At 44.2% G+C, this 13,413-nt stretch overlaps 1 protein-coding gene across 4 annotated transcripts in view; it reads left to right on the forward strand.

Moving 5' to 3' along the window:
- The window catches only part of SAMD12 (sterile alpha motif domain containing 12), a 609,026-nt gene that overhangs the window by 61,196 nt on the left and 534,417 nt on the right, over positions 1-13,413 (forward strand). The window lies entirely within an intron of this gene.

The raw sequence follows: 13,413 nt of genomic DNA on the forward strand, positions 1-13,413 counted from the left end.
GGAGTTTGTGGGCCCTAACTACTTGCCTGTATGGGACCTAGATATTTTTTATGGCAGCCCTGAAGTTTAGATGCAAGCACTATCTACTGCTACTAATGTAAAAGTTTCTCTTTTGTGAGATGTCATAAAGGTTTAAACTAGTATGTTCTAAGGCCCTGTTCACATGGAGCGAAAAACGGTCATAAACGAGCGCCACAGGTTTTTTCTTCTGCCTCCCATTGATTTCAATGGGAGGTCAGAGCCAGAACTGTCGGGGACATGGCGTTTCGCTTTTTCGTTTTTTTACCATGTGTCCGAAAACTGCAGGGAAAAACGCTTACGTTTTTAACGTGATTTGGCGCGATTTTGCAAATTGAGATAAAAACACATGCGTTTTTTGGATGCGTGGCAAAAAGGCACAGTGTGAATACACCCAAAGGACTTATTCAGATGAACTTTGAAATCGTCCATGTGAGGGCCGTCACACGGCCGTGTGAACGTCCGGTGCAAAAATAGGACATGTTAGTTTTCACAGATCCTTCGATAGACTCAATTCTATGAGGGATCCATGAAGACGGGTACCGCACGGATGCAAATCGGCCGTGAAAAACAGCAGATTTGACACAGGTTCATCTGAATTAAGGCTAACAGAGGTTTGTTTGTTTTTTTAAGAAAACCCAATAAAAGGACCTGGTAGACAATGTTCCCTCTTGGCAGCTCCTGAGTGGGGCAGTTAGGGAGCAGGGCGAGTCTCCATCAATGGTGGGGGATTTGATGACCAAAAGTAATGCCCCCCAGTAAACGCTAATATAGCGACTAAATAAGAGAAAAAGAAAAATTATTTTAAATTAGTTTTAATTACTTTTTCAAATACTAAAATATTACAAGTCCAGCAGTAATAGCCCATCAATGAAAGAATCCCTCATTACACCACTGTCCTTATAGATAACGCCACACAAACCACCTCTAGATAGTACCACACAGACCCACCCTGTAGATAGTGCCACACAGACCCCTGTAGATAGTGCTACACAGCAATTCCCCCAGTATATAGTGCTACACAGCCCCCTCTCCCCTTGTATATCGTGCTACACAGCCCCCTCTCCCCTTGTATATAGTGCTACACAGCCCCCTCCTCCCCTTGTGTATATAGTGTTACACAGCAATTTTCCCCCCTGTATAAAGCGCTACACAGCCCCCCTCCTCCCCTTGTATATAGCGCTACACAGGCCTCCTCCCCCACAGCTCCTTAAAAAAAAGATATTGTACTTACCTTGACCCGTTTCCGCAACAGACAGAGCGCTACACTGCCTCTCCGGCGGGACGCATGCGCAGACCGGCGTGATATGACGTAATCGCGCTGGCTTGCGCGATTCCCAGTGCCTTATAAGCTGCAGGCCTAACGTGGCCTGCAGCCTATAGTATTCATTTGTATGTGCGTCCTGAGGACTGTGGCCAACATCTACGGAAGCCATGCAAAATAATCCCTAAAGACTCAAAATATACAGGATAAATCTAAAGCTATGTAAAGAGTGATTGTGAGGTTATGGAATATGTGGACTGAAGTGTATGAGTCCCTAGTGCCATAAAGGGGTGTAGCTATAGGGGGTGCAGAGGCCCTTCAGTTACATAAGATGAAACATGGTAGGTGGGGGCCCTGTTGCAGATTTTGCATTGGGGCCCAATTCCCCCTGTAGATAGCGCTACCCAGCAGCCCACCTGTAGATGGCGCCACACAGCAGCCCACCTATAGATAGCGTCCCCCCCATAGATAGCGACACCCCCAATGTGTATAACGCTCCCCCCCTTCCCCTGCAGATAGTGCCACTGTAGCTCACTCTAGCAGCGGAATCCCCGGCGAGATGAATTGCTGACGCCATGGGTGAGGTTTCCTCCAGGAGGACCCCCTAATGCCACAGTCCATATATGGACAGTGACCTCAGCGGTTACCTCTAGAAGCAGAATCTCTGGCCAGAGTGTTGCTGATGCTCTGCTGGCAGGGGATTCCGCTCCAGGAGTAGCCCTTGACGTCACTGATCATATATGGACTGTGGCATTAGGGGCTGATATTGGAAGGGATCCCCGGCCACAGCATCAGCAATGCTCTGGCTGGGGATTCCGCTGCTAGAGGGAGCTACTGTGGCGCTATCTACAGGGGGTGGCGCTATCTACAGTGGCGTATGGGTGGCACTAAATTCCGCTCCTGCTCCGTGGCCAGAGCATTGGCAATGCTCTGGCCGGGGATTCCCACTCCGGGTGCTACCGAAAGGTGAATGCGGCAGCACCCGGCGTTTATCTGGCTACAACGAATTAAGATAGGATACGGTGCCGGACATCCCTAGGAGCTGGACCCAAAAACGCTGCAGGTAACTTTTTTGGATCTGGCTCATGCACAGGTCCAGCGCCGTAAGGCACCACAACATATATCCCATGTGCCAGAACAGATCCCATAGAGAGCTATGGGATCAGTTCTAGCATCAGTTTCCCTCCGTCTTTTCTGCAGCATGCCAGAGGGAATCTGGAAGGGACAACACATATATGTGAACGGCCCCTGAGATATGAAAAGTTGCAACTTGACCATCAGGGCAATAATAATTCCCCATAGATAATAATCGATAATTGTGTATCGCCAGTCTAAGATAAATATTCTATTGTCATGTAACTTCACTACATGGTTTTATAGATGCTGCCCAAATATGGGGTATTTAGCCAACTAAGCAATAAACCCAAATGTATCAGTGGTCCTAGTGACTAATAACTTAGACCAAAAAAGACAAGAACAGTCACGACCAAATAATTGGAAAAATACAAAGAATCCTTTATTAAAGTCAAATAGACAAATGCAAGCAGACAACATAGAACATATTAAAATAACGTAACCCTCGCAAAGTCAAAGATGGAATCAGAACACTAGCGCAGCAGGACAACCAAATACTAATCCGGAAAAATTATCCCCCAAAAATGTTAAAGTGTCTAAGTAGTTTTCGAGCAGGCACTAAGTATAAAACTTTTGCACAGATAGGCATATATCAATGAATAAATGTAAATACAATCAAGATAATAACATATGAACAGCAATATACATACACCTGCAGAGTACGGGAATAACCGGGAGATCAGAGAACTTGGGTTCAGCAGCGGACCCCCGGTCAAGATTCTTTGTATTTTTTCAATTATTTGGTCGTGACTGTTCTTTTCTTTCTTGGTCCAAATATGGGGTAGTATGAGATAAGAAAAAAAGATTTTTCCCAGAAACAGAGCCACAAAGCTGTGTCTGGTATTGCAGCTTAAAGAGGACCCCCTCATGGGTTTTTAAACGACATACCTTCCCTTATTCCCAGCATCCCCCCGATTCGAGCGCTGTAAATTGTTATTTTTGCCCCCCATTGTCCTTCTATGGCCCACGCTTCGTTTTGGCGCCAAATATATGCGAATTGTGAGTAAAGGTACAGAGAGGAAGAGACATCATCTTTCCTCAGTAGGCATTGTTTTCTGCACCGCTGTGACCCGGACAACCTCACAATGATGTAGAATACCTGCAGATCTCGCAAGATTTGCCTAATGCTGGTGATGCCGTTTCACCTATTGGATCTAAGGTCTGGGTCTTCCGTTCTTCTCCCTGTCGCTTCTACTCCTGCATTTTGAACAGCAGTGACTCCTGAAGTGACAGAGGCTAGTCTCACGAGATTAGGTAAATCCCATGAGATCTGCAGGTCTCTGCATCGCTGTGAGGCTGTCCGATCAGATTGGACAGCGTCACATTGATGCAGGAAACAACTCCAACTAAGGAGGGATACTAATGTACTTATGTATTACAGTATACAGTCTTTCCAACAGACTTCTATTAAGCCCTACCAGAGGCAGGGCTTAATATTAGCGCAAAGATGGCACACCTGGGGGCCTTTATTAGGCTCCCAGGCTGCCATAACAGTCATCCACACCGCGCGATCGTGTCGCGGGGGTTTTGATAAGCTGTAAGAGGGGGGCCCCTCTTTTTAAAGCTTTAAATGCTGCGGTTGCTATTGACTGCAGCATCTTAAGGGTTAAACGAGCAGGATCACGCTTGAGTGCAATACCGCTCGTTACGGTGAAGTATCGGTTGTATCATACACCCGACACCCAGGTTGTATGGATCCTGCGAGCCCACTCGATACTTCCCCTAACCGGCTATGACGTAAGTTGCAGTACCGGAAATAACAGCACCACACATTTATCAAAGGATAAATGTGTGGTGCTGTTCTAAAAAAATTAAAAAGCAGATCCGTTTTACTTCTACTAACCACAAGACCGTGTATGGGTAACCCCAGCCTTATTGTTGTGTTATATAATAATAATAATAATAATAATCTACAATATGTTAATACGTTTTTTATTATATTTATTTTTGTGTTTCTCTATAAATATACATCACAAAACTGCTATATGAAAATGCTATGCCTTGCAGAAAGATTGGCGAGACCTCCGGTCCCCCCTGCCACTGTTGTGCCAGCATATTTAATTGGTACACCTGTTGTTTGTTTCTTCCAAGAAAGAAAATGTACTGATTTTTCTATTTTTGGAACCATGCTGAGACTAAGCGGAAAAAAAATATCTGCTGTCCACCTGTATGGGGATTGATTGATACCTGCTCGCGTTCCAGCTCCGCCGAGTACATTCTTCATATTCAGCTGCAAACCACATTGTCTCCAAAAGTTCCCCAGTCGTCTGTTGTTCATATGGAAATACCATTCAGCTCATTCGCTGCCAATGTAAAGCAGATAAAATGTTGATGTTCGGGGAGGGCTGAACAATGGAGCATTGTCTATTATTATTTTTTTATTTGGAATTCACCGACTGATGGTTTGGGAAGAGGGACAGACGTATTGAACATGGAAATACTTTAATGGATTCCTGGCTCAGCCAAAGCCTTATTAAACCTCACTTACAGTAGAAGAAAATACAAGGAGTACTGGTAATTGTAGCGACGTTCCTCCTCACTAATGCCCTCTGCTACATTGTCATTTCCAGTAATCATCGACTGATTCTGGAAAGTAAATAGAGCAGTGGCATTAAACTTTTAAAGAGGAGGTTTGGTTTTAATTATAATTATGCATATAAAGTAGCATATTTTGAATTAAAGAAACTTTTTTGCTTACTTCAAGCTTTTTTTCTATTGCCACATTGGCCTTAGGTTTTATTGCTCGACATGCTGCAATGTGCATAGTATTGATAATTATGCGTGAGGTGAAGAAGTCTATAAACCGTACCTAGATTTTTATCTCTCGAGGCTCCTGTAGAATTAATAATCTTTTTCTAATGTGTTATGGTACAACCAAGGGCGTTGCTAGGGTCTTAAAATATCAGGGGCACAAGCCCCGAGACATATATTAACCCCCCACCCCCGAAAAAGAAATAAATTTTTTACATACACATCGGAGATATCATATCTATAAGACTAAGGCTCCTATAGCATCACCGCTGGATATAATTGCATGCATTGTCTCAGCAGACAGTATCATACAGTACATGATAGGCTTAGATACATGGCCCCAGTAGACAGTATCACACATGATAAGCTTAGATACATGGCCCCAGCAGACAGTATCATACATGATAGACTTAGATATATGGCCCCAGCAGACAGTATCACACATCATAGGCTTAGATACAGGGCCCCAGCAGACAGTATCACACAGGATACTTAGGGCTCATTCAGACGAGCGTGATTTTCATCCGTGTGCTGTGCATAGAAACAACGCACAGCACACGGACCCATTCATTTCAATGGGGCCATTCAAACATGGGTGAATTTTCACACAGCGAGTGTCCGTTGCGTGAAACACACTGCATGTCCTATATTGGTGTATTTCACGCACCTATGCGCCCATTGAAGTCAATGGGTGCGTGAAAACCACAGATGTCGTCCGTGTGCGTGTTTCACACATCAATTACACTGAAAAAAAAGGTGCTTGCGAGTGCGTGAAAAACATGCCACACGCGAAGTACTCTGATGCAAAACGCAACGCACGCGACCAGATTTACACACGTTTTTTACACACGTAAATCTGTCACACTCGTGTGAATGTAGCCTTAGATACAGGGCCCCAGCAGTAAGTATCCTTGTACTAACGGGAAAATTTTGCATTTCTGGGGTCCCAAGCAAAGTTGTATCTTGGGGCTCTAATCAAAGACACCTGTAGAGAGTTCCCCACACAATACCCCCTTTATATAGTGTTACAACCGCCCTGTATGGTTCCACACACAGTCCCCCTGCCATACATCTCCCTTGTAGACAGTGCCATGCAGTCCCCTGTAGGTATTCCCACATACCCACCTTGTCTCAGCAGACCGTATCATACAAGATAGGCTTAGATACATGGCCCCGTCAGACAGTATTACACATGATACACATGGTGCAAATATTGGTGGTTACAATATGTACAGTCTGTATATATAACGGTTGCAGCTGTTCAGTCACATGTGCGTTTCAGTTTTACTCACAAAGGGGCACACATGATTGGTGGCTACAGTAGTTTACTATATAAAGTCTCTAAGTCCACGGCACGGGCACAGTGGGCAGTCTGACATCTCTTACCTAATGCGGGGGGTATACTCCTAGGCCTCTACGGCCCATCTTATCCTCAAAGTGTTCTCTCTCTGTCTCTGTCTCTCAGCTCGATCCTGAGTGTCAGAAACAGACAGGACCCGCTGTCGCTGAACCCGTCCGTCCCGCTGACCTGATGGATACAGTTCTCAGCGTTAGATACAGCTGCTCTGTACACAGGATACAAGCAGCTGTATCTCAAAAAGTAAAAATAATTTTTAATAAAAAGTATTTTGAAAGTTGCACCAATCACACTGATAAACTATTTCAAAGGTGTACATAGCATTTAATAAATTAGGCAAGTTTGACTCCAACTTTGTTTTATATTATTAAATGCCAGTCTTAATTAATTGACTCATTGTCTCTTAAAACTGTGTCACACACTGCATTGGCAGGCTTCTGTGAATACCCTCAGTAGGCAACCCTCCTGGATCCTGTCCTAATGGGACTCAATCGTTTGTGCTGCAGCTTCATCTCATCAGTTCTCACATACCGCAGCTCTACCCCTTGGCTCTACCCCACTGGTGGTGCCCATCGTGTTTCTCACTACACTGTCTGCAACCTCTCGGCAGCCGTCACACTCTCCCTCTTCGGCTGCCTCAGTGACTCTGGTTCTGTATTACGCAGCCTCAGCCACTTATCTCAGGAAGCAGACTACTATCTCTAGGAGCAGCAGGATCTCCTACCAGTCCATGTGGTTTTTACCACACTCTGATTTTCCCTTCCTGTTGCCAGACATTTTATATGGTTGATATAGGGTTGATAAAGGGCCACCTAGAGGCACCAGCACACAACAACAGAAAACTATAACACATACACCATGAAAAATAGTGCAACAATAATATACATACATACATTAACCGTGCAGATGGCTATACAGTTCAGCAGCACTGCAGCTCCATGGTGCTGGCTGTCATCCTTAGTATTTTTAAAGGGGCAGCAACTCGAAGAAAATCACACATTAAATAGTCAAAACCTATGTACATTAGTCCCAGGCAAAGAGTTATTTTTGAAGGTTGGATGTGGCCACTCCTTACATACTGGTACATGCAGTGGTCAGTCTCCAGTGACCTGTTAGGGTATGGGCACACACACTAATTACGTCCGTAATTGACGGACGTATTTCGGCTGCAAGTACCGGACCAAACACAGTGCAGGGAGCCGGGCTCCTAGCATCATAGTTATATACGATGCTAGGAGTCCCTGCCTCGCTGCAGAACAACTGTCCCGTACTGTAATCATGTTTTCAGTACGGGACAGTCGTCCTGCAGAGAGGCAGGGACTCCTAGCATCGTACATAAGTATGATGCTAGGAGCCCGGCTCCCTGCACTGTGTTCGGTCCGGGACTTGCGGCCGAAATACGTCCGTCAATTACGGACGTAATTAGTGTGTGTGCACATACCCTTAGTAGGTAAGCAGTTGGTGATTACCTAGCAGTAGTGACCTGTTAGCATAAGTTGAAGTTAGTTACTGTTTACCTGGTTGTACATACTGGAGTCTCTTGTAACATATTGGCTTATGTTGCGATATGTTTCTGATGACATAGTATTATATTCTGGTTCAGTCCTTTTGTTTACTAGTTTTATAAACTGGTATTAGACCACCATTGTTATGCCTATGGCTGTCCCGTATAACCTTGTGATGCCTCGATCGCTATTGAATTTTCTCCAATCCCAGCCGTTGCCACAGTTTGGCGGCTATCAATTAAAGCCCCCTCTGCGGGTGAACGATATTGTATGTCCACATGAACAGAGCACTGTAAAGATACAATTGTGGCGCAGAACAGGAAGGAGTTAAGGAGTTCATCGGTTAGGGTATTCTAAGTTAATAAATGGGGGTACCCCCTTCTGCCTCCTTAACAATAAACCACAATTGGAAGCAGCTATAAAGAGCATCTCTCATTCCAGAGGACCCTACTGTACATTACACGGACAAGCTATTGATTTCAATGGGAACCGTGTAATGTTTTATTTATCCTCCAGAGGCGCTATATGGAAATTCAACACTTGCAATCCCCCCCAATAACAGTTGATTGCTGGGAGTTCCAGCAGCGTGACATCCAGTGGGCCAACACAACAGTGGGCCATATCTCTGGAACGGGTAGGTCTAGGAAAAAAAGAAAAACAGCGCTGGAATCAGGGAGACAGCGCTATTCTGGTCAGTTACCCAGTTCAACTTATTTGACCTAGTGACAGGTCTTCTTTAATACCGATGGAACATATTTACATTTATAAGAATCAAGAATTGTTTTAGTACCTGAACTATTTATTGAACGAGGGTCACAGGATGTTTAACATACTGCATTCACTTTCTATTGGCCCATCTAATTTGTAGATTTTTAGGGAGAAATTCATTGGGTGCTTTTAGCTATTGAACTCCATTAGGAAAACTGCCACAAATCTACAAATTGCTGATGTGACTAAAGCAATGCATGAATGGGAAAAAGAATGCCACAAAGAGTCTGGTACGAGCGTGGCCTAAGAATCTTTCTTTCTAACTAATGATTTAATTTAATTATAATTTATTACTTTAAATGAGGCAGCTATTAAAAATGACTCATTGAAATAAATTACCGCAAACAGTTCTAAAGATCTAGGGCAGTCTTATTGAGAGTATTATTATTTCGGAACTATCTATGTTTATATCAAACATTTTAATGAATGAATTCCATTACTGAAAAAATTAGGCTATTAAGAAGCTAACGTATTGTGCTGGATATATGTCAAATCTTCATTAAAGAGGTTATTTCAAAGCAATGCCAAATGACGGCAGTTACTGACGGAGGCGGACTAATCTATTTATTGATTTGCTTTGCATTTAAAAGTAAAAAAATAAGCAAAGTGGAAAAAATAAGAATTGTGATGCAGAAATTGTCATGCTGTGCTGAACATATTTGCTAAATTTGGAGGAGAGGGAAATGAATGTACGAAGATGATCTAAGTTTTACCCGTAACAAGCCGGACTCAATTGCTGCATGAATTTATTTTACATTTCGGCATTTCACAAATTCTCTATGATCCGTTGTTTGACTTGACAAGGACAGAAGAAATTTCTCATTCTATTATACTATGGTGATCAATGGGCCAGGGTCAAATATAGACCGCAGATGGCCTGCGTGCTAGAACAGTATATGGGCCTCTTGCTGTCCACTAGTTTATCATAGAGCACCTTATTAGGTCTCTCCAACAATCCAACAGAAACGCATAAGCTCAGTTCCTTACATCTTTTATATATATATAGTAGGAAGCTGTTAGCTGCTTTGAAGGTGACAATGGGCCCCCTTATCTACTGGACCCATGTCCGTTTGCACAGGTTGCACATATACTATGTCCGTTCCTGCTATGGGCATAGTCTACCATCTTAAAAGGTTGGTTTTGATGCTGGCTCTGTAGTCAGTTGTTATTGGAGGGGCAAACATAATATAAATGCTCAGAATACTAGAGGGAAGCCGAAGCATTACTGTACAACCATTGTTTTTAATAGACACCTCTAATCGTGGACATGAGGGACAAGGGGACCTAGAGCCCCACATTAGCTCAATGTACTTTAACCGGTTCAGGTCCAGGCTATTTCGAGCCTTTCGGACCACACAATATTTAGACATTTATAGCATGCGTTATTTAAATGTCTCTAACTTTTTTTTTATCTGTTGGGATAGAAACATGATTTTTGCAATTTTTTTGGGGGAACAGTAAAGGTTTATTTTTTCTTAATTCTTAGGCCTTGTTCACATCTGCGTTGGGGTCCCGTTCTGAGATTCCGTCGGAGCTTTCCATCAGAACGGGACACTGAACAGCCACAGACTGACACAGACGGAAACCAGTGGTTTCAATGGTGACGGATCTGGTGCCCATGGTTTCCGTTTGTCTCTGTTGTGCACCGGACCCGTCGTTTTGCCGGAAGCAATAGCTTAATCGACTACGCTATTGCTTCCGGCAAAACGACGGGTCCAGTGCACAACAGAGACAAACAGAAACCATGTGCACCGGATCAGTCACCATTGCTGGTTTCCGTCTGTGTCAGTTTGTGTCTGTTCAGTGTCCCGTTCTGACGGAAAGCTCAGACGGAACGACAGGACGGGACCCCAACGCAGATGTGAACGAGGCCTGATACACATCATTTTTGCTATTTACTAAATTTTAGGCTTATAGTTTGAATACAAAGATATGGGGTAAACTACATTCGGCTGCCCATTTGGGGAGCTAGATTAAGCCCACGTTGTAAATATACTATGTAGCAGGTTTTAAGTACCTGGACCGCCGCTGTAAATATACAGCGGGCGGTCAGCAACCAGTTAATATAGACTAAAATAGAAAACTAATGGTTTAGATAAATATGTTTTTATAGAGTATTTCTACTCTAAAATAAATAAAGCGCTGAAAGCATGAGTTTTTGATTCATCTACTAGTGTAAAGTTTTGTAATATTTGGGATACTGTTTCTCTAGAGTCCAGATATAACAACAAATTCATCATTTGACAGGGTGCTGACAACTGTTGACTTTCTGTCACTGTCCCTCGTGAATTTGGCTGGACTTCACATGGTGGAAGTTGGAAGCATGCAGTTCTCTAAAACAGTGATTCCCAACCTTATTACCATGGGGTATTCCATTCGTAACTTTAAGAAGCTTTGTGTAGGGGAAGGTAAGGAGTTCGATAATTCTTGCCCAGCACTCGATTCTGGCCTAGATTTGTTGACTATTTTGCAAAGCATCTTTGAGAAGACTGAAATGAGTCAATCTCTTCTGTAAAAGTGACACGTCTTCCTGCTGTTTTTTTCTGGGTAACCCATGACTAGGTTTGAAGCCCTGGTTGGGGAACACTGCTCTAGAATGCTAATATATGCTATAGCCCAAATTACAAAAACAGACCATGGCCATTATTACTCCTTAGCCAAACGGAGTATCATACATTCGATTGCAAGATGATGAGACATGATTTACCACTTAAGGGAATTTGTTTTCACTGCTCCAAAGTGCAATGTTGGTGCCCTTTACACCACTCCTGCCGACGCATGGCATTACACATAGAAATCTTTGTGTGTGCCTCCTCAGCCTCTGAAACTTATCTATAAAGTTCCTCATATAGATTTCTTGTACATATTTTAAACCAAAACCTTGGAACATTTGCTCCTAGACATCTTCATGAAAACCGCACTTACAGCGGACTAGGGCAGATTTAGAAGGGCAAAACTTAGATAAACTGACCTGGAAAGATGGCATCTTATATGAAAGGTTCACCTTTAAACATTTTCTGACATGCCACTCAGAAGGTGCCCACAGCTCCTTTGAAGACCTATGTGTCTCAATAGTTACAGAGTACAGTACTAGTAATTTCTGTGTAGACTGGTCATGTAATCCTGTGTTTTTATCTTCCATTTGCCATAACTTCTACTCATCGGTGGGATCTGGCTGGTTCGCCTCGTTAATATTACAGCCAATTCGGAGGACCGGTGTCATGTACATGGCCGTGGGCCGTCAGGCTTACTCACCTCCTGACGGCCGCAGCCATGGGTCTGCGAGCGCTGTCCCCAGTCTCCTCCTCAGGAGACGCCAGCGCTCACTTTGGCTTACCTTGGCCCGGTCCCGTAGGGTGCGCGTACACACTCTTAAATGGCCAGCGCGCGCACCGGAGTTTAATGTCAAAATTAGCCCATGAGTACCCTGGACTATAAGAAGGGCCCAGCCCCTCCCTCCCATGCCTGAGCGTTGTTGTTGTACCCTAAGTTTGTCTAAGCAAATGGTCTCCTAGTGGTTCCCAGTGTTCCCCGTTCCTGTACCTGTATCCTCTATCTCATGCTACCTGGTCAAGTGCCGTGCTGAGCTGTATTTGTGCTGTGCTGTATTCCACGCCTGTCCTGCTACACCACGCCTCACGTCTGCCTGCTGCCTAAGTCCCAGTCGAGCCTGTCATTGCTACTGTCCGAGCTGCCACAGGTACACTATACGAACTATAGACTGTGACCTGCGCCCTGTTGGCCAGCTGCCATACCGTCAAGGCGGTACGGCCCAGTGGGTCCACGCACCCCCATGACAACCGGGGTGAAGCGGGACCCAGTACCGGTCCCCTGCACTCATTTGTATCCATGTCCTTAGGACGTGGATACAACTGATTAGTGTAGTGCAGCCTAGCGAGACATGGGAACGATCAGTCATGTGTCTCACCGTACTATGCTTTTCCAATTATGTAGTTTGCTCTGTTGACGTCGTCATATCGCCGGCTGTGCCGTTCCGCTGGATGAGGCCTGGTCTCTGACCAGATACGATCTAAAGGGGTCTCTATGAGGGGCACGATCTATAAGGGCTCTATGAGGGGCACTATCAACAGGGGGCATGATCTTCTGGGGCTCTGAGGGGCATGATCTACAGGAGCTCTATGAGGGGTATGATCTACAGGGGGCTCTATGAGAGGCACAATCTAAAAGGGGCGCTATATGGGACACTAAAGGTGCTCCATGTGGGACACTATGTACAGCGGGCATTGTGAATGGCTCTATCTACAAGGGACTCTGAGTGGTGCTACCTACACGGGCACTGTGTGTGTGTGTTTGTGTGTGCTGCTTTACTCTGTAGTGTTTGACACAATTTTATTAGCACAGAGTATGATACTATTATATTCAGGGGCACAGTGTATAGTACTATTATATTTAGGGGCACAGCAGATGGTAATATTTCAGGGGAGCAGTTTATGGTAATATATTCAGGGGCACAGTGTATAATACTATTATATTCAGGGGCACAGTTTATGGTACTATTATATTCAGGGACACAGTGTATAGTACTATTATATTTAGGGCTGTAGCAGATGGTAGTATATTTATGGGAGCAGTTTATGGTAGTATTATATTCAGAA

Source organism: Rhinoderma darwinii, chromosome 5 (assembly GCF_050947455.1).
Source record: "Rhinoderma darwinii isolate aRhiDar2 chromosome 5, aRhiDar2.hap1, whole genome shotgun sequence".
NCBI classification, from domain to species: Eukaryota; Metazoa; Chordata; class Amphibia; order Anura; family Rhinodermatidae; genus Rhinoderma; species Rhinoderma darwinii.